The 25,203-nt window shown below is 34.4% G+C and overlaps 1 protein-coding gene across 6 annotated transcripts in view; it reads left to right on the top strand.

Moving 5' to 3' along the window:
• The window catches only part of FBXW7 (F-box and WD repeat domain containing 7), a 221,113-nt gene that overhangs the window by 132,550 nt on the left and 63,360 nt on the right, over nt 1-25,203 (top strand). The gene's annotated exons all lie outside the window — the stretch shown is intronic.

The raw sequence follows: 25,203 nt of genomic DNA, 5'->3' as shown, positions 1-25,203 counted from the left end.
TTTCTGAGGGTTCAGGTTGGGGAATGGGGTTTAGTATTTTATTGCATTATCTTATTTAAGAAAGAAGTTTAATCAAAACTCAGCCTTGTTGAACAATGCAAAGCTATCAGTGAGTTCTGCTATATTTTAAATTAAAAACAAGAAAGCCATCTAGACAAAACCTTTTTCCAAAAGGAGAAGTCATCAGATTGTTCTGTAGGAAAACTACCAGTACAGAGGTTTGACAGATGCTCTATCATTTTTTTTTCCCCTTCAAGATGAAACTGTAAACAGAACTTTTAGATATGTCTTATACAGTTATCTGGTTACCTCCTTAAAAACAAAGTAACAATTTTAAGTCAGTTTTTTCAAGTGTCTTTTGAGTCATGATGCAAATTATTGTGCTGTACATACAAGGCCACAGAAGTAGACTGAGTACTAGTGACAGCATGGAGAGATGTATATATGTGCATAAGTGTTTATGTGTGTATGTATATATATGTATGCTTGTGCACACACTTGATATATTGTTTATCGTGAGGTCATTTTCCTGCACAAAAATGGCAAGAAGAATATAAACTATTTGACGGCCAAGGCAACAATGCCCTTCTACGAAGTAGTATTTCAGGTTGAAATTGGCCCATTTTCCTTTTTCTCTATTCCTGGATCTCTTCTTTAGGATTATTCCCAGAGTACTTTATTTTTTCAACAACACTTTAAAGATGTCACCTCTTACTTCATTGCTTACAAAGAAAATGTCAGTCACCCATATATATGAATCTTACTATATTAATAGTAAATAAGGAAGAGCTCTCATTATTTCAAAGACTTTATTTTGGAGCAGCTTTAAATTCTTGATCGTTATAAACATAAAACACTTCTCCAGACATTACCCTAGGCCACAATTTCTTTTAAGTCTTCTTAAACTGTGAGTTTTGAGAAAAGTAGAGGTATAAGAATCCTTTAAAAATATCCCTTTTTTTCATGTTAATATGGGATTAGCCATAGTTTTACCCAACATAGCTTTCAAGTGTTATTTTATTTTATTTATTGGCAGTTTCTTAAACATTCCCTGTGGACAGCTATACTTATTTATTGGTCATTCCTGGACATGCTGTTTCTCAAATGCGATATTGAGAAAAAAGATTTTTTGATCCTTCCTTGCATTGGTCTTTTCTTTGAAAACATATTGAAACTATCATACTGTTTGCAAGTCCCTATGATAGGTAAGTAAGTAGAAGTTACAGAGAGGCCAAATAATTCATCCCAAAATCACGCTGTAAGTGACCAGAGATTTTAATCCAGATCTGCCTAATTTCAAATAAACACCCTTTCTTTCCATGTGCTACGCTGCCCCCTATGGTAGAATTTGGCAAACATTACTACGTAAGATTTTCAGCCGAACTGCAGGTCTGCCTGGGTTCTAGACTGTGGAGTGTGATGGCTTTCTAATACCGTGTCACATTTTAAATCATCAGAGCTACCCTTTAGAAAGGGTATAGGGGGCTCGGTTAAGGGCTTTTCTGTGTGGTAGCTAACAAAGATTAATTGAAGATATGAAGGCTCAAGGCTAAAATTGTAACAAGAAGAAATGACAGTGAGATTTGAGATCAGAGAACAGATACCACCTTTTTGAGAGTACATCAAACGTGCTTCTTAACCAGGAGTTGTGTGCTGGCCAGTTCTGTGTATTTGACTAGTCTGCCTACAAATTATGAAGTCCACTTGCTTCCTCTAATAGGAATTCCCATCTTTTCAGTCTTAATTCCCTCTCTACAAGCCTTATCATATTAAAAAAGTTCTTGTTTTCTAGAGAGATGCCCAGCCCATACATAAGACTCCTTTTATGTTTAATGCAGAGTGGCAACTCACTTTCTGCTAAAATGAAGAGCAGATAAGATTACTATTAGGCCAAGTCTTATGTCCTTCTGATCTTTTCATGAAGAGAACTATGTTTGAGCACCAATTTCTGCTTTTTCCATGTCTCTCTTGTTGCCTTCCATCTTTCTCACATAGTTTCATTCCTTACATCAAATCAGTCAATTTTTTTTTTCCCATCCCGATTGTTAGATTTCTGCTGGCAACTCAGCAGCTTTTTTATCCTTTTTTTGAGTCAAATAAGAAATAAATGTCTATTAAAATAGACAAAAGTCGGAGGCTTTTTCTTGTTTCTAGGTTCTAAACAATAGAGAAATTAGGCACAAGGATCACTAGCTAATCAGGGGATCAGAATAACAGTTGTGTGTCTAGTCCAGCATCCTCCAACCACTCCCTTGAACTAGAGCATCTGGGAAACTTTGTAGGACAGCGTGGCTAACATCTGAAATCTAACACGCTCTAAATTCTACTCTGTTGTAGGTAGAGTTCTAGAGAGTGGTGGCTGCTTCAGCGTTCTCTCACCTTGTCTTGTTCTTGTTAAGACAGACAACTTAAATTCAGATTCTGTTAGGTGAAAACACATCCAGAGAGAGAGAGCAAGTGCTATGTAAGGCAGGTATCTTGAATAACATCCACTAGAAAAGATAACCCAGTGAATAGAGCCATGCTTCCCATCTTTGTGAAGGAGGGCACACTAGAAATATTCACTCAGTCCAGCTTAACCTAATTTTAAACCTGTGGATTCACTCATATGTGGAATTTAAGAAACAAATGAGCAAAGGGGAAAAGAGAGAGAGGGGGGCAAACCAAGAAACAGACTCTTAACTATAGAGAACAAACTGATGGTTACCAGAGGGGAGGTGGGTGGGTGGATGGGTGAAATCGGTAGTAGGGATTAAGGAGGGCACTTGTGATGAGTACCAGATGTTGTATGGAAGTGTTGAATCATTATATTGTACACCTGAAACTAATATTATACTGTATGTTAACTAACTGGAATTTAAATAAAAACTTAAATATGTGGGGAGGATAGTGGAGATGGAGGGAAGGGAACATACTGGAGGAGATGGGTTTTCCCCAAACATGATAGAGTGATAAGAGCTTTTCACATTTGAACTTGCATTCACATTCTGATCTTGCCACTTATATGACAGTAAGCATGTAATCTCATTGGACTGTTTCCTTATCTGTAAAATAAGACTATAACACTTCTCAGGGTTTTTGTAAGGATTAAGTAAAATAATATATGTAAAGCAAGTACTGTAGTGCCTGGGCCACTCAGGTAGTTTACAGATGTAGGCCTGTGACCTTATTTTGTTCTCCTATTCCCACCCCTAATCTCACAGAATACACTTCATTCCCCACAGCAGATACCGATCTGTGTATTTTTTAATGACCTTTAGAGTCCAGTCATCATATCACCCTCTAGTGGAAAAAAATATAAATAGAGAAATAGATAAATACTTTAAAGAGTACACTTGAGGATTGGGAACATAATATAATAAGTTGAGCCCATCTCTAATAAAACTAAAACTAAAAATATGACATAGATTTCCAAGGGGATGCTGTTCACAGATCTTCCCAGTTGATAGTTATGTACCATTTCCTTAAGTAGAATTTGCCAAGTTTCTCTAAACTTTGTTCTTTTAAAACATCTATATATCTAAATGCTTTGTGAATCTTACAATTGGATGCTAAAATGAATTTTAGTTTATTATCAATTTCTAATTAATTCCTGCTAGTGCAGTTTTAAAAATATTTGTTGACATTATTTTAAGCCATAATAGGTCTAAATGTTAGTCATGTTTAAATCTGTATCTGCACTGCCAAGTAATTAAAGATTATTTTAATTATGGATTTTCCTTCTACACCAAAAAAACAGTCATCCCATAGAATGGAGAATTTAAAAATTTTTAATAGTATTCCATTGTTTTTTGCCTTATGCAGATGACAAACTTCTCTGAAGTGTCCACAAATAGTTATCCTCAAAATGTTCCTGATGTAAATTGTTTCATATATGTATAATTACGATGACCTGATCTATGTTAATATTGTGTTTGTTGGTGATGGGGAAGATGGTATGAAGAGGGTAAAAGAGTATAATGGGTTCTGTTTTCACTTTGGTAGATAACTCCAGAATGATGTCTCGAGCTCTCATCCTTCACCCAAGCCTCAGTCCTGCATTTCCAGCTGTCTCTTGGGCATTGTAGTCGTGGAGCTAGGATTTGAACCCACATCTCTTCTGGGTTCAGGTTGCACTTTTGTTAAAATTTTGAAGTTCATTGAAATAGTAGTTTTGGGAGGGGGTGGGCTATTGAATAACCCATAAAGCTACTACTCTAACATCTGTTTTCATGCTACCAAAAGTTAACCCAACCCAAGTTAGCTGAACTGCCTTTCAGAGTGGCTGGTACTTTTGCACTTCCACCAGCAGTAAGTGAGAGCTCCTGTTGCCAGCTTTTGTTGTCAGTGTTTTGGATTGTGGCCATTCTAATAGATGTGTAGTGATATCTCATTGGAGTTTTAATTTGAAATTTTGTAATGACATATGATGTTCAGTATCTTTTCATATGCTTTTTGCCATCTTCTTTGAGGTTCTGTTTAGATCTTTTTTGCCCATCTTTTAATTGGGCTGTCCATTTATTTATTTTTGAGTTTTAAGAGTTCTTCATATATTTTGGTTAACAGGCCTCTATCATATTGTTTCTTCCAAGTATTTTCTCCCAGTCAGTGGTTTGTCTTCTTGACATTATCTTTCACAGAACAGAAGTTTTTAACTTTAATGAAATCCAGGTTATCAATGATTTCTTTCATAGATTGTGCATTTATTCGGTGGTGTATCTAACAAGTCCTCTCCATACCCACCAAGGCCCCATCTCCATTTTCTTCTATGTTATCTTCTAGGAGTTTTCTAGTTTGTGTTTTACCTTTAGGTCTATGATCCATTTTCAGTTAATTTTTGCATGTGTATGTCCAGTTGTTACGACACCATTTGTTGAACAGATAATCTTTGCCCCATTGTATTGCCTTTGCTTCTGTGTCAAAGATTGAGTATATTTATGTATGTCTCTTTCTGGGCTCTCTATTATGTTCTTTTTTTGTTTGTTTGTTTCTTGTATTCACAACATTTTTCCTGGGTGACTTGTGGAAGTCATCTTTGGATAGCTCTTCTCTGTTGAATCACAACCCTAGTGTATAGTTTGAGTAGGTAATATTAAGCAGAGTTGTGTGCTGAAAAGAACAGGAGGTAAGAAAAACTGTCTCTCTGCTCTTCTCTCACTAGGCATAGTCCTTGGACTCATCCACTAACCTCCTTGAGCCTCAGTTTCTTCATCATTAAACAGGAATAGATAGCTGTCTTTATGGCATAGTGTTGTATGGAAGTTTAAATGAGGTGATAAAAGTGATATGCTTTACAGATTTTAAAAAGCTATGCAAACATATATGATCATTTTTATTGTCCTTATTATCTCCATGTTAGGTGACATGACGATAATCAAGGTAGAGATTTATCCAGTGTGTTGTTCTTTGTATATTTTTTCTTACTCATTTACTGTTAGGGTTTCTTTTTTTTCCAGTCAAGACATGCGTCTTTGTCCTTGTGATCAGTGAGGGATTCCTTCCAACATGATAAGAGGTGAAACTAAGTGGGTTAAGTTCATTATTGCAAGTGTCAAGACCTACTTATCTTGCAGCAATCCTTAAGAAAGCAAGTTTGGAAAGGAAAACGAGGGTATTTCGTTCCTTTGTTTTCTTACCAGTACCACACTGTCTTGATTACTGTAGCTTTTTGGTAATCTTGAAGTTGGGTGTTACCAATCTTCTTACTTTGTTCTTCTTTTATTGAGTTGGCCCTTTGGGTCTTTTGCCTCTCCATATAAATTTTAGAATCAGCTTGTCAATATCCACAAAATAACTTGCTGGGATTTTGATTGGGATTGTATTGAATCGATAGATCAGTTTGGGAAGAACTGACATCTGGACAATATTAAGTCTTCCTTTCCAAGAACATGGACTGTCTCTTTATGTAGTTGGCTCTTCTTTGATATCTTTTATTAGAATTTTGTAGTTTCCCTCATATAGATCTTGTACATATTTTGTTTAAAAGTATTTCATTTTGGGTGGTTCTAAGGTAAAAGGTAAAGTATTTTTTATTTCAAATTTGCTGGTTCATTGCTGGTATGTAGGAAAGTGATTGAGTTTTGTAAATTAACTTTGTATCCTACATCCTTGCTGTAATTGCTTATTAGTTCGAAGAGTTTCTTTCTTGATTCTTTCTGATTTTCAACATAGATGATCATGTTATATATGAATAAAAGCAGTTTTATTTCTTCCCTCACAATTTGCATACGCTTTATTTCCTTTTCTTGTTTTACTGCAGTAACTAGGACTTCCAGTATGATGTTGAAAAGTAGTAGTGAGAAAGAACAACTTTGCCTTGTTCCTAATCTTAGTAGGAAAGTTTCTTACCATTAAGTGTGGTATTAGCTGTCGGGTTTTTGTAGATGTTTGTCAAGTCGGGGAATTTTCCCTCAATTCCTAGTTTGGTGAGAGCCCTTCTTTTATTCTTTTAAAGATAATTATTATATGTATAATATATACAAAATTCAAAAACTTTATTTCCTTCATCTTGTTTTGACCTTACTCTACCTCAGCAACAGAGGTTTATTTGATATTTCTGAGCATAGAGGAATTTAGGTTACTTTGATACCTTTGCTTAAGCTTTTACTTCATTTTTTATTTTTATTTAAATTCAGTTAATTAACATATAGTGTAGTATTAGTTTCAGAGGTAGAGTTCTGTGATTCATCAGTCTTATATCCAGTGGTCATTACATCATGCGCCCTCCTTAATGTCCATCACCCAGTTACCCCATTCCCCCTACCCCCCTCCTCTCCAGCAACCCTCAATTTTTTCCTGTGATTAAGAGTCTCTTATTTTCCTCATCTTTTATTTTTTTTAATTAAATAATTTTTTTTAAAAAATTTTATTCCTATTTATTTGACAGAGAGAGAGCGAGAGAGCACAAGTCGGGGAGCAGCAGAGGGAGAGGGAGAAGCAGGCTCCCTGTTGAGCAGGGAGCCCGATGCGGGACTCGATCCCAGGACCCTGAGATCATGACCTGAACTGAAGGCAGTCGCTTAACCTACTGCCACCCAGGCACCCCTTTCCTCATCTTTTAAATGTCTTTTTCACCCTGTAGCCTCTTGCAAATTTCTGTCCTCTTGAAGATCCATTTCAAAGCTCACCTGCTTTAAGAATATTTCACAGAACTCTGAGCAAAATCTGTATCTCCGTTAGCTCTTTGTTTTTAACTTATATTGTAATTATAGTCAGCTTTTTTTCTAAAATTTATATATATTTAGATTGTTGATAGACATGATTCTCTAAGTTAGTCTTCTGTCTTACAGGATCGTGTATTTTGCATATAGAAAATACTTAAAAAATTGAATTGAACTTTCAGAAAACAAAATCTTTTTGTATTTTTACAAACACTGTCTGGTTTAATCCTGTTCCACTTACGGTGAACATTTATAGGTTTTCGAACCTAAGTATAAAACTTTAAATTTGTCCCTTTTAGATTTTCTAGTTTGCTATTTTCCATTGTACCTCCATTCTCACCCGGTTTCCATTTTGGCTCCTTCTTTATGAGGTTCCTCCTTACCAAGATTATTTTGTTTTAAGGTTCTCTCTTCTAGCGTTTTCATTGTCCCTCCCAGGTTTGTAGTTCTCACTGCTTTTGTATCTACATCCAAATAATTAAATCAGTGATATCTTCAGTGAGGAAATGAAGGCTAGGTTAAGACCTAAGGGGTAGGTAGGAATTGGACAGTGTTGTGGAAGGCTGTAAAGAAATGAAAATGAGGGGGCACCTGGGTGGTTCAGTTGTTAAGCATCTGCCTTCGGCTCAGGTCATGATCCCAGGGTCCTGGGATCGAGCTCCACATCGGGCTCCCCGCTCAGCAGGAAGCCTGCTTTTCCCTCTCCTACTCCCCCTGCTTGTGTTCCCTCTCTCGCTGTGTCTCTCTGTCAAATAAATAAATAAATAAAATCTTAAAAAAAAAAAATGAAAATGAGGAGTCATAACTTTGAATAGTGGCAGAATTTCTTTTCTTTCAAAATTTTATTTAAATTCAAGTTAGTTCACATATAGTATAGTGATAGTTTCAGAGGTAGAATTTAGTAATTCATCAATTGAATATAACACCCAGTGCTCATTAATAGTGGCAGAATTTTTAGAAATAAGTATAGAGCCTTTCTAGGTGACTATTTGAATATATTGCAGATATCTGTGTAGGTTTATATTGAGCAAATTTATTTAAATTTTCTTTGTTTATATTGTTTCTTAATGGTTTACCAGTAGCTGATTGGTACTTTAGAGGGTTATTTTCAGAGTTTCCATGCCATCGGCAACTTAACTTTTCCTTGCCAGTTAGAGGATTGATCTTGATGCCAAGTACAGGAACTTCACAATATCTTCCTATATTTTGTGAAGTTTTAACTTGGAAATATTATTTGCTTAATGTTACATGAAGTGAATGACAGAGCAGGGAGTTTAATTTAGATTTTGCTCGTATACCAGTCGTCTCCCCCCATCAATTCCTCCCCCAAACTCCAGTATATAAGATGACATAAATTTAAAAAATATTAAAAAAATCTATAATAAACTTGGGTCCATTTTGAAATTAGTGTTTCACCAACTTTAATTTAGACAGTAATATCAATTTTAAAATCTTTTCATCAGTGATTACAATCTTAAGAATCTTATTAACAAGATTCTTTTCTGCTTATAAGTCTACTTTTTACTTTGACTGTTATCCTAAAATTCAGTCCCATCTTTGACATCTCTTCTGGGCAACAGAGTTTTCACGTTATTTCTTTGCTTTGGTTGCTATAATGAATCTCTTATCTATAAATTATGATGAAGAGAAAAGCCAAGTTGGATGAATTATGGAAGTAGAACACAGGGAAAAGAAATTATGATTAGAGAATATAAATTTAGGTGTGTTTTAAATACCTAATTTATAGTTATGACACTATTATTTTTGTTTCTTTGAAAATTGCCTTAAATTCAATACTGTTTAGTTTTAATTGAGAAATGCTAGGGTTTTTGTTTTATTTTTTTCTGCTTAGTGTTGGAATTTTTTTTTTTTTTTTGAGAAAACATTCAAAAGCATTTCAGAATTCTTTCAGTGAATACTCTAAATGTGGGTAGTAATTCAAAAGAAGGCACAGAGAAGTAAAGCCACAAGAGATACAACTTTTTTAGGTTTTTGTAGAAGTCATACATGAGTATGTTTAGCATATTTAGTAAATCAGAGAAAGTATTATTTTTTTACTATGAAATACATGTAAGAATTAATTAAGAATTCATCTGTTTCTTCATTGAACACTAGAGGGCCTTATAGTACCTTATTGCTATTGATAGAGCTGCTTTTAACATATTTAAATATATTTAGTAATTGCTTGTCTCTCTTCTACTTTGTGTTCTGGTATACTGTTTCTTGCTCAGAATTTGAAACTAATATTTAGAATGGTTATGTGCATTGATATGTGAGATACCTAAAGTTGTTCTTTTTTTTTTAACCAGCAACTACTATACATACTTACAAGATACATTTTTCTTTATTTTGCTATTGTAAAACAACAATAGCAATAAAAAGTGAAGAAAGTGTGAGCGTTAGGATAAATGTATACATGTGCACAAACTTACTGTGCTTTGAGAATATAAGAATGCGTTTAGGAAATTTCTCAAGTATCTGCATATAAATACAGTAAAAACCAAAAGTCTTGTCATTGTTAATTAACTGCTCTGGGCTTCCTCAGCATATATGTGAGGAAAGAATGATCCCTCCAAGCTGTCTTGTCCAAATTTCCTCTTGTGTGAGCATTGAAGGTAATTTTGCATGGTGTAACCACCTCAGCATCCTGAACTAAAAGAATATTTGAACAGATGATTGTTCTTCCTCAATTTCTTTTGGTTGCTTAGAGCGAGGAAATGAAAACTGTAGTCTACAGGGTCCAGATAGATAGGGTGAATGAGCATGAAGAAAGTCAAAATTGAGCCGGTAGGATTGCTTAGGCTCTTATGAACTGCAGGATGTATGTGTATGTGTGTGTGTGTGTGTGTGCATGTGCGCATGTGCATCTTCCCCCAAAAGTGTTAATATTCAGTTAAAGAAGGAGAAACATTGTGCAGGCTCCAAAAAAAAAAAAAAAACTGGCTTTGAGCTACATTTAACCTATAGACTACTACTGATCTTTTTTGTCTTTCTTTTTTTATTCAAGTATAATTGACATATTGATTTTTGATGCCTTATAAAGAATCAATGTCTTAAGTAGAACCTTGGTTAAATTTTTATTTCTCCCCTAGATACACTTTAGAGAGTACTTGTCATTAATAATTTTTACATTATGTTTCAGGGAGGAAAATAAGGACGTTTTCTCTTTACTATTTTTACTTTTTGTGAAGAAAGATTAAGTTGAACTCAGGGGAACATTGTTTATACAGAGGAGAGCCTGTAAGAGGATCATGTGACAGGCCAATACTGCATTTAAAGACTCAAAAGAACCTTATCTTTTGAGTCTTTCTTCCTTAGATTTGCTAATTGTAATATCTTAAATCATTGCCTCAAATTAGTACGATAATGAAGTGATAGAACTGTGGTTCTAACTTGTACTGAAGAGGTAGTCCTGTTGAATAGTGATGACCTTCTTTTCAGTTGAAAATCATTGCTATGTAAATGGTATTCTTTAACTATGATAAAATTATATTTTCTTTGTGTTTGCTGTTTTTTGTATCTATCTAGTTTTCTCAAAACATTTATTGCTGTATTTTGACAGATTAACATGAGTTTAGTGATGAAACACTGAGCTTGAATTCTGATCTTTTTGTTCAGGTAATGAAATTAGCTATTCATAGCATAATCTACTTGGCAAATGTTATGTGGTCAAGAGTGTAAAACAAGTAAAAAAAGAAATCAGTATCTGGTTATGGTGAGAGATACCTGAACTGCTTCTTCCTTGAGAAGGAGAAATATTAGATGCTATTGATGAAGACATTAAAGTATTGTCTTTTTAACATGTATCTGGAGAAAACATTGCCTTACTAGTTAAAATTTGGTTCAGTTTAGCAGTTATGATTACACCAAAAGAATTGCCATTTTCCTTCTAAGATGTACCAAATTTAATACTAACTTTTATGGGAGTGGGAGGGAGGAAGTTGTTGCATTTAACATTGCTATGCTAGATACCTACATCCACTGTAAGGGCATTTCATTTCTAAAAGGTTAATGCAGGAGGGGCAAGTACAGAATTGAGTGTATGTGGTATTTTACAAAGGTAAAAGATCACTTTGATTCCCTCAAAAGTCAGAAGGTTTGGGAAAATCAGGTTAGTATGAGTACTAGAAACACTTCTAGAATATCATTCACCTGTATTAAAACTAGTTTCCATCAGTGACTCCTTGACCATACTGAAATGATTTTCAACCAGAAAACTTTCTTAAGCTCACTTCCCCATATCATAGTTTATAGGAGACACAAATTTGAGAGATAATAAGAGTCAGAAAAGTAATTTAAATGAACTTAATTGACTAAACATAAGACCCAGGGATCCAGAGCATCTCTAAAGGGGGTTACTTTGGAAATTGCAATCTTGATACTGCCATGTTTTCCAATTTCTGAAAAGTCCCTGGAATTCTGGAATTTTTCAATTTTTTGTATGTTGGTGTCCAAGTTTTTCAGAAGCATTTCTGTAGGCTGGTTTGACGTATGAACCAGCCATTTTCATTAGACATGATATAAAGAAGAAGAGTGTGCTGTTCATCACTCATTGCATAATTAAAATGGTTTGCATCCAGTGCAGATCCATTAAGGGCATGGAGTTGTTTGGAGTAAAAGTGTAGCATTTACATCGTACATTAATGCCTTAATTAGTGACCAAAGGACTTTTTTCTTTATGAATTTAATATACTGGTTTTAGGTGTTAAACTGCCAAATGAATTGGCCTCATTTCAAAGAAATGTGTATCCTAACTTCCACAAGGAATTTGAGGTGGCCTATATATAGGAGAAACACATAGAATAAAATGATCAAATGTACATGAAAATCAGTACCAGGGAAAATACTGGAGTAGACTATGAAGACAAAGCCAGGAGAAAAGATAGGAATGAATTATGATGAGATGGAGTAAGCTGTTGATAGGATGCAGGTTGACCACTCATAGGGGACTATACCAGTATTCTTCAAAGTGTGACCCTAGACTAGATGTGTCAGAAACATCTGGAGTGCTTATTAACAATGTAAGTTGCTGGGTTACTTTTCAGAACTACTTAACCAAATCACTAGGGTTGGAATGGGCATTTTTAATAAAATCCCACATGATTCTAATGTAGATTAAAGTTTGCAAATCATTGGCCAATTACTTTGTCTCTCTGTTTCCTTGTGGTAAAATTAAGAGGAGAATATTCTGAGTCCTCAGGAAGAGAAAACATGTCAGACAGACAGACATACACACACACACACACACACACGGAGACACACCCTTTTCCTAATATTAAATAAAGGGAATTTCTCACATGGGGCTTCACGAGTGACTGAATAGACTGTGCCCTCAGTAACATATCTGTAACAAATGCAAATACTTATGAATAGCAGTAAGTAGAGACTATGATCTCTGTAGTCAGACTGAAGTTTTCAAATATTAGCTCTGTTACTTCATGGCAATTTGACCTTGGGCAAACTGTTAACATGTCTTGATGTTAAGGATGGTATTAGTATCATCAATAAAAAGTGTTACTGAGAGGATTCAATGAGAATATCTGTAAAGTACTTAGAAAAGTGACTGATAGTCCTTAATAAAATTTGTTATTTTTTTCTAAGATTTATTATCGAGATGTTATAAGATTATACTAAAACTAGCTTAACTAACTATTCCAGGATACATAATGTGCTGTGCAAAAATATCTTTAGATCCAGAGGTACCTACTCTCTTAGGTTGAAACTATTCCACTGATTTTTGTCTAAAACACTGTGACTTTTACCATAGAGTTCAGCTGTTTGATAGCGTAAATTTTGCCACTGCTAACCATGCAGTGCTTTCGCATTCTGACAGTTGTTTTTTTCCTTCGAATTGTTATTAATGCTAAACCTAGAAGGAATTTGAAAAAGAACCTAAAGTAAATTTTGGTAGTGTTGGGGCCTCATCTGAAAATGTTCAGGAGAGAGGGAAATGCTAGTTCTATAATAATACATGGGTGCTCTTGGACTGAATAGCTGGAACTAGAATAAATACAAGGGAAGATTCTCTTTAGTGCTTCTATAGCAATCCTAGAATTACTGCTTAATACTACAGGAATACTTAAATTTCTCACAGTTAAGAGATGATTATAAACAAATGGAAGCAGTCATTATGAATGGAAGAAGAGTCAGGTTGAAATTATCTCTATTTAGGATGCATTTTAGGGAACACATTTTGTAAAATGTTGGCTTCGCTACTAGCTGTATCTGATACAGAATGCTAACTTGATTCCTCCTAGTAGTAAGAATCGTTGTCAGGGTAGCATCTTGCATGTAAACTTTAACTTCTAATTATGTAAAATGTAAATAGAAGAATGATAATTGTTTTCATAGATCACCAGCGCTAAAAATAATGTGTAGGATTTTTTTTGTGTGTTTTTTTTCATAAAAAGATTTACTTAGGTTAAATGTACCATGTCCTTCTGTTCATTTGGTCTTTGCTGATGCTCTTATTAAAAGTAGCTTCTCTGCTTTAGAAATAACTATTGCTTTTAGAGGCTGCTTTACTTCCAAAGTGAAAATGCTTTAATTTTCTGGTTTTGGTTGGTCTTAATTGGAAATTTGTGGTTATGGAAATAAGATGCAAATGAGGAATGAAGTACGAAGGAAGTACTTGGGAATTTGGGAAGTAAGTGCCAAGAGTTATTCATTTGCTTAGCTACTATATGTCTACATTATAAATTTAGTTTTCAAGAATGAATTCTTTGTACTTTATAGCTGCCATCTGTCTTAGGGTCTAATGAGTGAAAAATTTAAATATGCTGAGGTACATCTGTAATGTTTATCACTTAACAGTTTCAGTTCTCAGGTTTATTTCTTATTACTCTTTCACTTTATTAACTGGTATAGAAAAGAAGATTAAAATTTTAAGAGAGAGTCATTATTGTATATCATTTAGATATCAGTAATCTTATATTTAATTTTTGTGCTTTTTCACTCCATAACAGAGATTGCAGACTGGTATCTTATATGGTATTTTTGTAACACAGTTGAGTTTGTTGCCAGTATTTAAAAATCTGGAGAGTTCCCATAAAAATATTGACTTTTTTCTTTGGCAAATGTGTAGTATCTGGCTTTACTTGTCTCATGTGCTTACAAAATAACAATCTTTTGTACCTTTTAAATGGGCTTTCCAGATCTTAAACCTGACCTGTTACCTTCATTATCCCTGCCTCCTTCTCTAGTCATTTGAGTTTGCTTGGAAAGACAAGCATGATTATAGGAAATCCAAAAATAAGTTGAGTTTTCCTTTATTAGTCGCATATCAAACTAGTTTAGATATAAATTCACATCAGCATCATATGTAACAGTTCATCAAGTTTATTATTTAAACAGCCAGAGACTTAACATCTCATTTCAAATGGATATCCTCAAGGTGAGAATTTGTCTCCAAAACTTTTGCCACCCCAAAAACCCAAATTTTCATACTGGATCTCCTGTTATCTTTTCCATTCTTACTAAGTTTTGAAGTTTATGCTCTCCTTAGGATGACCATTTATCATATCACTCACAGAAGTAAACCAGTGTTCTTAGAGCTCCTTGTCTTGTAAGATGTTTCAAGATGTTTCAGTTATCTAACCAGTCACTGCAAAGCTTTATAGATTATAACAAATAAGTATTTTATTATTTTTCATTGTTATTGTAGGTTATGAATTTAGGGGCTCACTAGGGCATTGCTAATTCAGGGTTTCAGTCAGATGGTGGCAATAGAAATAGCAGGGCTTTAGGACAGCTGGGGGCTGGCCAAGAATCTTTTTCTCTTCATGTAGTCTCAGGATTTCTACATACATGGTCTTTTTACCTGGGCTAGTTTGAGTTTCTTCACAGCATGATGGCCTCAGGCCAATCAGACTACTTAAAACAGGGCTACCACGTCAGTATTTCCGTAAGTAAGGTAAAAGCTGAATCTCCTTTTTATGACCTATCCTAGGAAGTCACATAATATAACTTACACATTCTTTTTTGTTTGAAACGGATTCCACTTGTCAATGGAAGGAGTATCAGAGTACATTGTAAGAAGAGCATATAAGATGGGGGATAGTGCTGTGACCATTTTTGAAAAACACAGAAGGTCATGATGTCTTTGCTCTTACAACTCTTCCTTTTTTTCTTTTTACTTGGACTTCATAAAATTCAGGCTCATTAAAATCGATTCCATATATAATATACGGGTCTTACAGAATACTGTATTTCTGTTATCTAGAACTCAGTTATCTGGCAAACTTACATACTTGAAACATATATAATAAAAAGTAAATCTCCAAACAACTAGATTAGAAAGTAACACAGCTAAGTTAGGCTTAACTTATAGAATAGAATATATGTTCTAATACAAAGCATGAATTTAGGAATTAGACATCCTAGGGTAAAAATCTCAACTTTACTACCTCACAGCTCTGTTGCCTGGAGCAATTTTTAAAACCCTTTGGAACCTCAATTTCCTTGTCTGTAAAATGTAGGATAATGATACCTCCAGTCTTTTCATGATATTTCAGTAAAATAAAACATGATCTACTAGTAACTGTGTCAGTGTTTAATCCTTCTGCCATATCACTGTACCAATCTGAAGTAATGCATCGGTTTTTCTAAGTCCTAGAGCTGCAAACTTCTTTTACATCTCCTACTGGTCTCTGATAGTTAGTCTCCTAGCATCCCTGGACTTCCTGCTTCCATCCTGAGATCTTTCTGTTTCAGACATACTCAAGAATTCAGGTAATGAGTTTTATTTTTAATCTTTCTTAATAACCAGTTAGTTTCTTGTTTACTGGGAAGGATGAAAACTTGAACTATCAGTTTAATTTAAACTTCAGCTATAAAATTAATGTTGATGTTTACTAGTGTATTTTTTTGAATGTGTAATTTTGATCATGTAAAAGGCCAGGGGTATCAACTGTCAGCCCATGCAAGAATGAAACCCTATATGCCTTTTCTAGAGCTTTAATTCTAAAAGTATTTGCTCTGCTTAATGAATAATTCCCTGCTTAAATTTGATGCTGAAGTAAATATTGATAAATGAGTATCAGTGAATAATTTATCAATATTCAGTGAATATTGATAAATCTCACATGTTCTCATAGCATGTTACTGAGAATTATATAAGTGAAGTTGTGGAACGATGTTCATTTCACTCAAAATAATTGTTTTTTATTTATAATTGTGTCAAAACTCAACAGTGCAGTAAACATAAGTATCTTCCCCCATTTTACTTTTTGTCAACATTGTCAAATGTCTTACATTTCCATAGGTTCAGCTTTTTATTTTTCATAGGATAAGTTCCTATAATGTGTTAAACCATCAATTTGGTGAACTTCCTGCATTGTAACTCAGTTTAATTTTTTTTAAACTGTATTGAAAAACCATGTGCATGACATTATTATTATCATCATTATTATTAGAAGACTTTTTAGTATTATGTCCTTATTTGTAACTCCTTAGCTCACATTTAGAATTTTTATAGGAGAAATAAATGATCGATAAGTAATACTGACTTTAACTGAAAGGTTAATGAGCCTTTAATGCTTAAGCTTGTTTATAAAAGTAACTTAAATGATGGACCTTAAAAAACTAATATAAAGCAAGTTTTTGTCTTTCTTACACCTAATTTTATTTTGAGGATTGTGGAAAATTAAGTTGCTTTAAATCCTTACTCTTTCATCACATAGGCTTTTGCATGACTGAAATACCTGTAATTACTGGGTAATTTTTGTCATAGTTGACTTCAAGGTATAACTATAATAATCACCAACTAAATTCTTGGTGAGCAGCTGTGTAAGACCAGTTTAACAGCTGGGGTTAACTCAACACAGACTGTAAGAGTTAAACTTAATCATGAGGCAAGGTATGTTAAAGTCATTAAGGACTTCATACTGGGCATTTCTGAAATACTTAAAAAATTCAATCCAGTAGTTGGATTTTTGTTTTATCTCAAATATTTCTTTAAATATTTAATGAAAGAATGAGAAGTATCATTTTAATATAACAGAGTTCTAAGACACAAATATGGGAGTAAAATCCAAAGTTTACTCATTAAAAAAAAAATCAAATATATTCTGATGTCACTGTTTAGGCCACGATGGTAAGTAGGAAAGAAAAAATATATACAAATTATTATGGCATAATATGGAATCAGAAAAATCCCGAGATTATTTTTCTTGAATTTCTTCTTGAATCATTTAAAAAAATAATTTTTGCCTGAAACTTTTTTCCAATGAAAGGATTTTCTTATTGTTATATAACACTAATATATATTTACAGCAAAGGGATACATGTCTATTTTTAGAAGGTATACACAAATGAATTAAAGTAGCGAATTTTTTTAAGATATATTTTATAAAACTGTAATTAATACTATTCACCAAAGTATAATAAAGGAAGCCTCACCAAATTGACAGTCCAACACTATTGCAAGAAGGCTCTATACTTGGTACTATTGGAACTGGAATATACTCTTAAAGCTGCAAGGGACTTCATTCTCAGTCATCTATCTAGTCCAGTCTCCTCATTCTAGAAATCTGAAATCTGAGACAAGAGACTTATTTAGGGACACTGGTTAGCGGTGGAGCTGAAACTAGAACTTAAAATTCACCCAGTATTTTACGTATGCTGATAAATTCACCTGGAGTACGAACTCCAGGTAATTTGCTGAGAGTGGATTGAGGCCACAGTTTAGTCAAGACTAATTTAGTTGTAAATAAATTTAGTTGTAAATAAGTTAATTAATAGTTGGGATTTTTGGGTCATGAAATTTCTAGTGTACCATGGGGTAGTTTTGTCATCATTTTGAAGGACTTGTTTGGTTGGTTTTTCTGTATCTCAGTTTTTATAACTTTATTTTTAGCCAATTATTTAGAAATAACTGGAAGTAGAATTCAGAAACAACCTAAATGTCCAGCAGTTAGACCATGGCTATATAAATCAAAGCAGTTACATCACTTTATGTAACCTGCTATTGTAGCATTTTTACTTTGACAGTGTAAAAATATATACATTGACATTTATACATAATGCTTTTATTTTGCAAATGTCCGATCACCAGGTCACATTTTATAACACTTGTATAAACTGTATGTGCTATTTCAGAACCCAAGCTAATTTCTCTTAAGTACTAAAGGGCTGCCCCTGGTGCCCAGATAAAAAAATTAGCAGTCTCCCTTTATCCATGGAGGAGATACGTTCCGATCCAAGACCCCGCATGGATGCCTGACACCCTGGAGAGTACTGAACCCTATAAATACTATGTTTTTTCCCTATATATACATCCTTTGATAAAGTTTAATTCATAAATTAGGCGCAGTAAGAGATTACCAACAATAATAATAAAATAGAACAATTATAACAGTATACCGTAATCAAAGTTATGTGAATATGGTGTCTCAAAATATCTTATTGTACTTTACTCACCCTTCTTGTGATGATGTGCGAAGATAAAAAAGCCTGCCCAATGAGATGAAGTGAGGTGAATGACGTAGGCACTGTGATGGAGCATTAGGTACTATTGACCTGGCGATACGTCAGGGTCATCTGCTTCATCAGTTGACCATGCTTAACTGAAATGGTGGATAAAGAAGGGACTACTTACTGTACAGTAATATGTTGTGACTTGTTAAATGTATATATGAATATAATACCTCATGTACATTATAGTTGGAAGCTGTAATCTTTCTTAGTGAACACTTTGAGTATTTAAATGTCTTTTAGAGGGGTGTCTGGGTGGCTCAGTTAGTTAAACGTCCGACTTGATTTTGGGTCAGGTGGTGGTTTCAGGGTTGTGAGGTCAGCCCAGCGTGAAGCCTGCTTAAGATTCTCTCCTTTTCCCTGTGCCCCTACCCCCCCAAAGTAAATATCTTTTAGAACTTTTTAAAGAATCATTTTTAATCATTTTGAATGTTTTTAATAAAATGTTTCTATTCATTTGATCTACACCTTTTATGAATAATAACATTTTAAAAGCAATGCTGTATATTTATATTTTTCTTTCTTACTAAGTCTGATGGTATTTTTGTTTCTACAGTTGAAGTAACAATCTTGTTTGGAATTTTTTTTTTTTTTTACAGTTTTAAATAATACAAGCTTGACCATTCATTTATCATTAAGCCAAGCAACTTAATTTCTTGGTTTATCATTCTTTTCCTCTGTTTAAATTGCTCTATCTTTGTACATGGATTGCTTAGACTAGGAAGATCTTTAATACTCTGGTATCTAAGGTGTTAGGAAAGATGGAAAAGAATGAGAAACAGAGAATAATCTATTTTTTTTCTTTTCTTGAGCTTATTTTATTGTATGAATGCAGTAGATAATACATATAACATGCAAAATATGTGTTAATCGACTGCTGATGTTCTCAGTAAGGCTTCCAGTTAAGAGTGGGCTAGCAGTAGTTAGGATTTGGGGGAGTCAAAAGTTATACATGGATTTTCAACTGCAAGGGAAGGGCATCGGCACTCCTAACCCCCACATTATTTAAGGGTCAGCTGTGGTTTGCTAGGGCTCCTGCAGCAAAAGACCACAGACTGGGTGGCTTAGAACAATAGAAATGTATTCTCTCCCAGTTCTAGAGATGAAAAGAGAAATCAGATGTGGCCAAGCCGGCTCTGAAACCTATAGGGGGGGAATCCTTCCCTGTCTCTTCTATTTTTATTATGCATCCCTGAATAAAAATATACTTTATAATATCGAATTCTTGTCTCAAAAGGATATTGATTCTGATTTATTTCACTTTAGTAGTGGTATAATTTTAAGCATCTGGAATTTTTTTTGTTACTACCGAAGAAAAGTCAAGTCACTTGTTTGCTTAAATTCATAGAAGTAGTGAATAATAATGACATAATGAATAATAATGACATAGGCTGATATTCTCCCTGTCAGAAGTGTTTGCTATGAGACTTTGAAAGCTTTGGTATAAAATCATTCATACTTGTAGGTAAACTTATCTTCCAAGTGAGTTATTTCGAATGAATCAAGAGTAGGTTTATGAAAATGGAAAATCTTTATGCTACTTATATGCTGTGGCCTTTGGCTGAGAGCAGTTAAATTCTAGCTTTCTGTATAATAATGAATGAAAGAAAAGGTAGAAATCCAGAATATACAGCTGTAAATCTTTTTGTCATCATAAGAGAATTGGAATGTATGGGACTATAATATGTTTTAGAAATACCAAATTGGAGATATTTTGGTGCATTAGCATTTATCTATAATCATCTTTGACTAGTACAAACTTTTAGAAGAAAGAAAATCAGAAAGTGGTTAGTGGGCAAAATAACCTTATAGAGATCTTCTCTTTACCACAAGTTTCCTAATGTTGAATTGTTGGATGGATAGTCAATGACATCTGGAATCTTAAAAGACACTACAGTTAAGATATTACTAATTAATTTTTAGGTAAAATTTTGACAGAATTATGGGAGCCTTTATAAAACTTATAGATGATTGTATCTTAAAATATTTTAAAGTTATTACAGATGGATTTTAGAATCTCTGCTCGCTTTCCCAGTGACTTTTAAAATTCATGTATCTCACAGAGCTGTATGTGATTTTTGATCCTAATGTAACAGCAGCAGCAACAGTAGTGGTGGTGGTGGTGGTGGTCGTAAGGGCAGCTAAGACTTTTGAACACTTACTAGATGTGAAGCATTATTCTGTGTGCTTCACTTGTATTAACTAATTTAATACTCATAAAAACCCTGTGAGAAGGTTTTGTATAGATGAAACTGAGGCATAGAGGCATTAATTTAGGTCATACTACAAATAAGTAGTAGAACCAGGCTTTGGACTAAGGCAGTTTGGTTCTAGCATTGATGCTCCTACCTACTTAAATTACACTGCATTAATATTTGTTGGTGTCGTCTTAAAAGGACCTTGTCTGTTTTACAGAGTTGCAGCTTGGGAAAGGGGGTTAATAATTAAGAGTATCTTAACTGTTTTTAAAAATATGATTGAGTCTGGGGCGTCTGGGTGGCTCAGTCGGTTAAGCGACTGCCTTCGGCTCAGGTCATGATCCTGGAGTCCCGGGGTCGAGTCCCGCATCGGGCTCCCCGCTCAGCGGGGGGTCTGCTTTTCCCTCTGACCCTATCCCCTCTCATGCTGTTTCTCTCTCTCTCTCTCTCTCTCTCTCAAATAAATAAATAAAAAATCTTTAAAAAAATATGATTGAGTCTAAGACTTTATTTTTTCTTGAGCACATGGAACTAGGTGCATTTTAAAGTTAACAATTAGGGTTCTTCTATGCATTGTCTATGATTTCCCTCATTGACTGGGGTTTTCTTCTGTATTTGAAATTTGGTGTTTTGATTGTTTTCATGCTGATTGAGAACATTGCTTTAGAAGTACTGTTAACTTAAATCCTCCAAAATGATGAAACTGGGTAGTACAAACTTTTGGAAATTAGTAGTCACTTTGCTCAATCACTAGTAATGTCTCTTTTTTATAGAATACAGTGTGGTAGACACATAATCAGATTTAGTGTTTGGTTTGCAAGAGTTGCAATGCTCTGTACTATCCAGTTGAGGGCAGCTATTTACTGATTAAAAAAAAAAATGAGTTGAATTAGAATGTCACTATGTGTTCACCAGCAGTTGGTTATCTACAAATAAGCCCTAGTTTTTTACTCCTATTATTATCATAAATAATTTATTGAAAATGAAAAACTAATTCTACTTCATAATATTTTATGCTCTCTTATAAGCAGGGGAAAGGACATTTTAGTTTTAATTTTCTCAGTCCAAATTTTGTTTTAGTCCCAAATCTTTTTTCCCTCCTTAGGATCAGACTCCAGGTTGATTGGAGAGCTTCATATCTTACTCATCTTTAAACTGTCTGCATGTAAATACATGTAACTATAAAGCTCTCTGAGGGCTTTAAAATATAAAATTATAATTTTCAGTATGTTCTCTCTATTACTGGATTAAGTGAAAGTTAAGTTTGGAGTTGATCTGTTTCATTTATTTTTCTGTGCAGAATGAATATGTTAAACTTGTGGAATGTAGTATGTTCTTCTAATTTTTCTGCATTGAAATAACACATAGTTTAAATTATATCTTCTTTGTGGTTTAGGGGAAGGAATTTTGAAGGTTTAATTAACTGATTTCAAAGATATCACTGAGAATTTTTTTGAGAATAAAGAATGTCAGTCTACATAAAACTATATGTAATATTAACGAAGTAAATACTAATAGTTACTTGGAGGGGGGCATTCCATGTGAGCTACTGCAACAAAGGGATTTTTCTAATAAGGAGTAAAGATACAATATGATTTGAGATTATGTTATACTGAAAAAAAAAGTGTTAAGAAATAAAGTGAGCATCAGAAGAGATGCTGAGACTGGAATGAGGCAGGAGACGTTCACCTTCCCCCCCCCTTTAGTGGGGCTGTATACATGGTTATCTTAGATAACAGTCTCACCTTTTTTTTTTTTATAAATATCCAATTAAAGATTTCAAGCACACTCTCTTCTTTCCCTAGATCTTTGTTGTGTGTTTGTTTTGTTTTTTGGTGTTTATGGTTCCTAATTGTTTACTTTTTTATTAAAATAATTTTTTATTGTGGTTAAATATCCATAGCATAAAATTTATCATTTTAACTGTATCTAAGTCTACAGTTCAGTGGCTTTAAATACATTCATGATGTTGTGCAACCATCACCACTATCCATCTTTAGAACATTTTCATCTTTTCCAACTAGACTCTTATATCCATTAAACACTAACTTTCTAGTCCTTTCTTCCAGTTCTGCTGGCACCCACCATTCTAGTTTCTGTCTCCACGAATTTAACTACGCTAGGGACCTCATGAAAGTGGGATCATACAGCATTCGTCCTTTTTTGACTGACTTATTTCACTTAACCATTGTGTCTTCAGGGTTCATCCATGTTGTAGCAAGTGTCAGAATTTCCTTCCTTTTTAAGGCTAAATAGTATTCTGTTGTATGTATATGCCACGTTTTGTTTGCCCATTCATCTGTCAGTGGTTACTTGGGTTGCTTCCATCTCTTGGCTATTGTGAGTATGTTGCTATGAGCATGGATGTATGAATATCTGTTTGAATCCCTGCTTTCAGTTTTTGGGGGGAATTGTATGCCCCAAAGTGGAATTGCTGGATCATGTGGTAATTTTTTGAAGAACCGCTGTACTGTTTTCCACAGTAGCTACCTACATTTTACTTTCCCACCAGCGATGCACAAGTGTTCCAATTTTTCCACATCCTTGCTAACACTTGTTATTGTGTGTGTGTATTTGTGTGTGTGTTTGTTTTATTTTTATTTTATTTTTTTGTTTTGTTTTTAAATAATAGCCATCCTAATGGGTGTGCATTGGTGTTTCATTCTGGTTTTGATTTGTAGTTCCTTAATGATTAGTGATCTTGAGCATCTTGACATGAGCTTATTGGTCATTTATATATTTTCTTTAGAGAAATTTGGTTGTTTACTTTTGTGTAATTAAAAATGTCACCTCTGATAATGATTTTGCTTTTTTTTTTTTTTTAAGTGGCTTGAACTCACAACCTTGAGATCAAGACTTAAGCTGAGACACTTAACCGACTGAGCCACCCAGGCACCCCAATAGTTTTGCATTTTTAACTACATTTTAAATTATGGCATAAAAGGAAAGTGTACTTCAGTAAAGTAGCATCTTGATGGGACTGGGAGTATTTCTAGTATATGAATTGGCTTCCCAGTAGCCCACTTTAGTAAGATCTTTCCAAAGTCAAGAAAGAAATCACTCATTTCTGACATTCTCCTTTCTCATTCTCTCCATATCACATTCTAAGTTCCCCTTATAGAGATCAATAAAAGCTATTGGAAGGAGCGATAAGTGAGATGACTGGCTTTTGGAAGAGGACAATAGAATGGAAGGAGAGAACAAACTAGTTAACCAAGCATTGTGAACAGACGGTTCACATCCATTACTTACCATCTATCAAAACTACTCTCTGTTAATTCTTACACCGAGCTCTTTTTCTTTTCTTTTTCTTTTTTTTTTTCTTTTTTTTAAAGATTTTATTTATTTATTTGACAGAGAGAGACACAGCAAGAGAGGGAACACAAGCAGGGGGAGCGGGAGAGGGAGAAGCAAGCCTCCCGCCGAGCAGGGAGCCCGATGCGGGGCTCGATACGGGGCTCGATCCCAGGACCCTGGGATCACGACCTGAGCCGAAGGCAGACGCTTAACGACTGAGCCACCCAGGCGCCCCACCGAGCTTTTTTTCTTACCATCTTCATAACAGTCTAGTTTATGGGCTTGAATATGAAGTGTGGTATTAATTAACATTGGCATAAGTGCTTGATTTAGGAAAATATTTGAGGTAATGCTGGAAAGATTAGTTTGGAGCCACTCCGAGGAGAGTCTTATCTCCACATTTTATCTTAGGCATTTGGGGACCATTGAAAGTTTTTGAGGAGTGGATTGTACACCATATTCTCTCTGTGCGTTTTAGGAAGATATTTCTGATCCTGGTATGTTGGAGAAATTAGGCACTAAGGATTTACGATGAACTGGTTACTAATTATTTTACTATAATTGTTTCCCATCACAGGCTACATTTATAAAGACTTGGGCTTTTAAAAAAATATATCTTTAATCACATGACTTATACTTTCAAGTGGCATCACTGAGTTTTTGAGACTTATAGAGATTGAACTGACATTTGCAAACAGCTAAAATGTCTACTGATAAGATTAATGTGAAGTACATATGAGTAGCTTTAGAGCGAGAGAGTCAACTAAATGGCTTAGTGTGATATAGAGAATGGTATGTATGGAAAAGGAAGAGAGCATGCTTAAGACAAACAGTTGAAAATGTAGTGCTCATTCTGAATATATCTGAGAACAAACGGGTGTATATATTTTTTGAGCATGCATAAATGCTGTCCTTAAATTTGAAGCACATTCCTAAAATATTAATGCTGATACTCGGGTAAGGAGGAGTCAGGATATTCGAGAGAAAATACAGTGTTTATTGTTTTGGATTTTTGTAAAGGAAACATTGCCTTCCCTTTCTAGGGAATACCTGCGCTAGTTGTTGGAGAAGTTTCAGAGAGACCCTACAGCATTGCC

This window comes from Mirounga angustirostris, unplaced genomic scaffold, assembly GCF_029215605.1.
Source record: "Mirounga angustirostris isolate CCGP_5_RB_7025 unplaced genomic scaffold, mMirAng1.0.hap1 SCAF_2, whole genome shotgun sequence".
Classification (NCBI taxonomy): domain Eukaryota; kingdom Metazoa; phylum Chordata; class Mammalia; order Carnivora; family Phocidae; genus Mirounga; species Mirounga angustirostris.
This window is presented reverse-complemented; position numbering and strand designations above follow the sequence as displayed.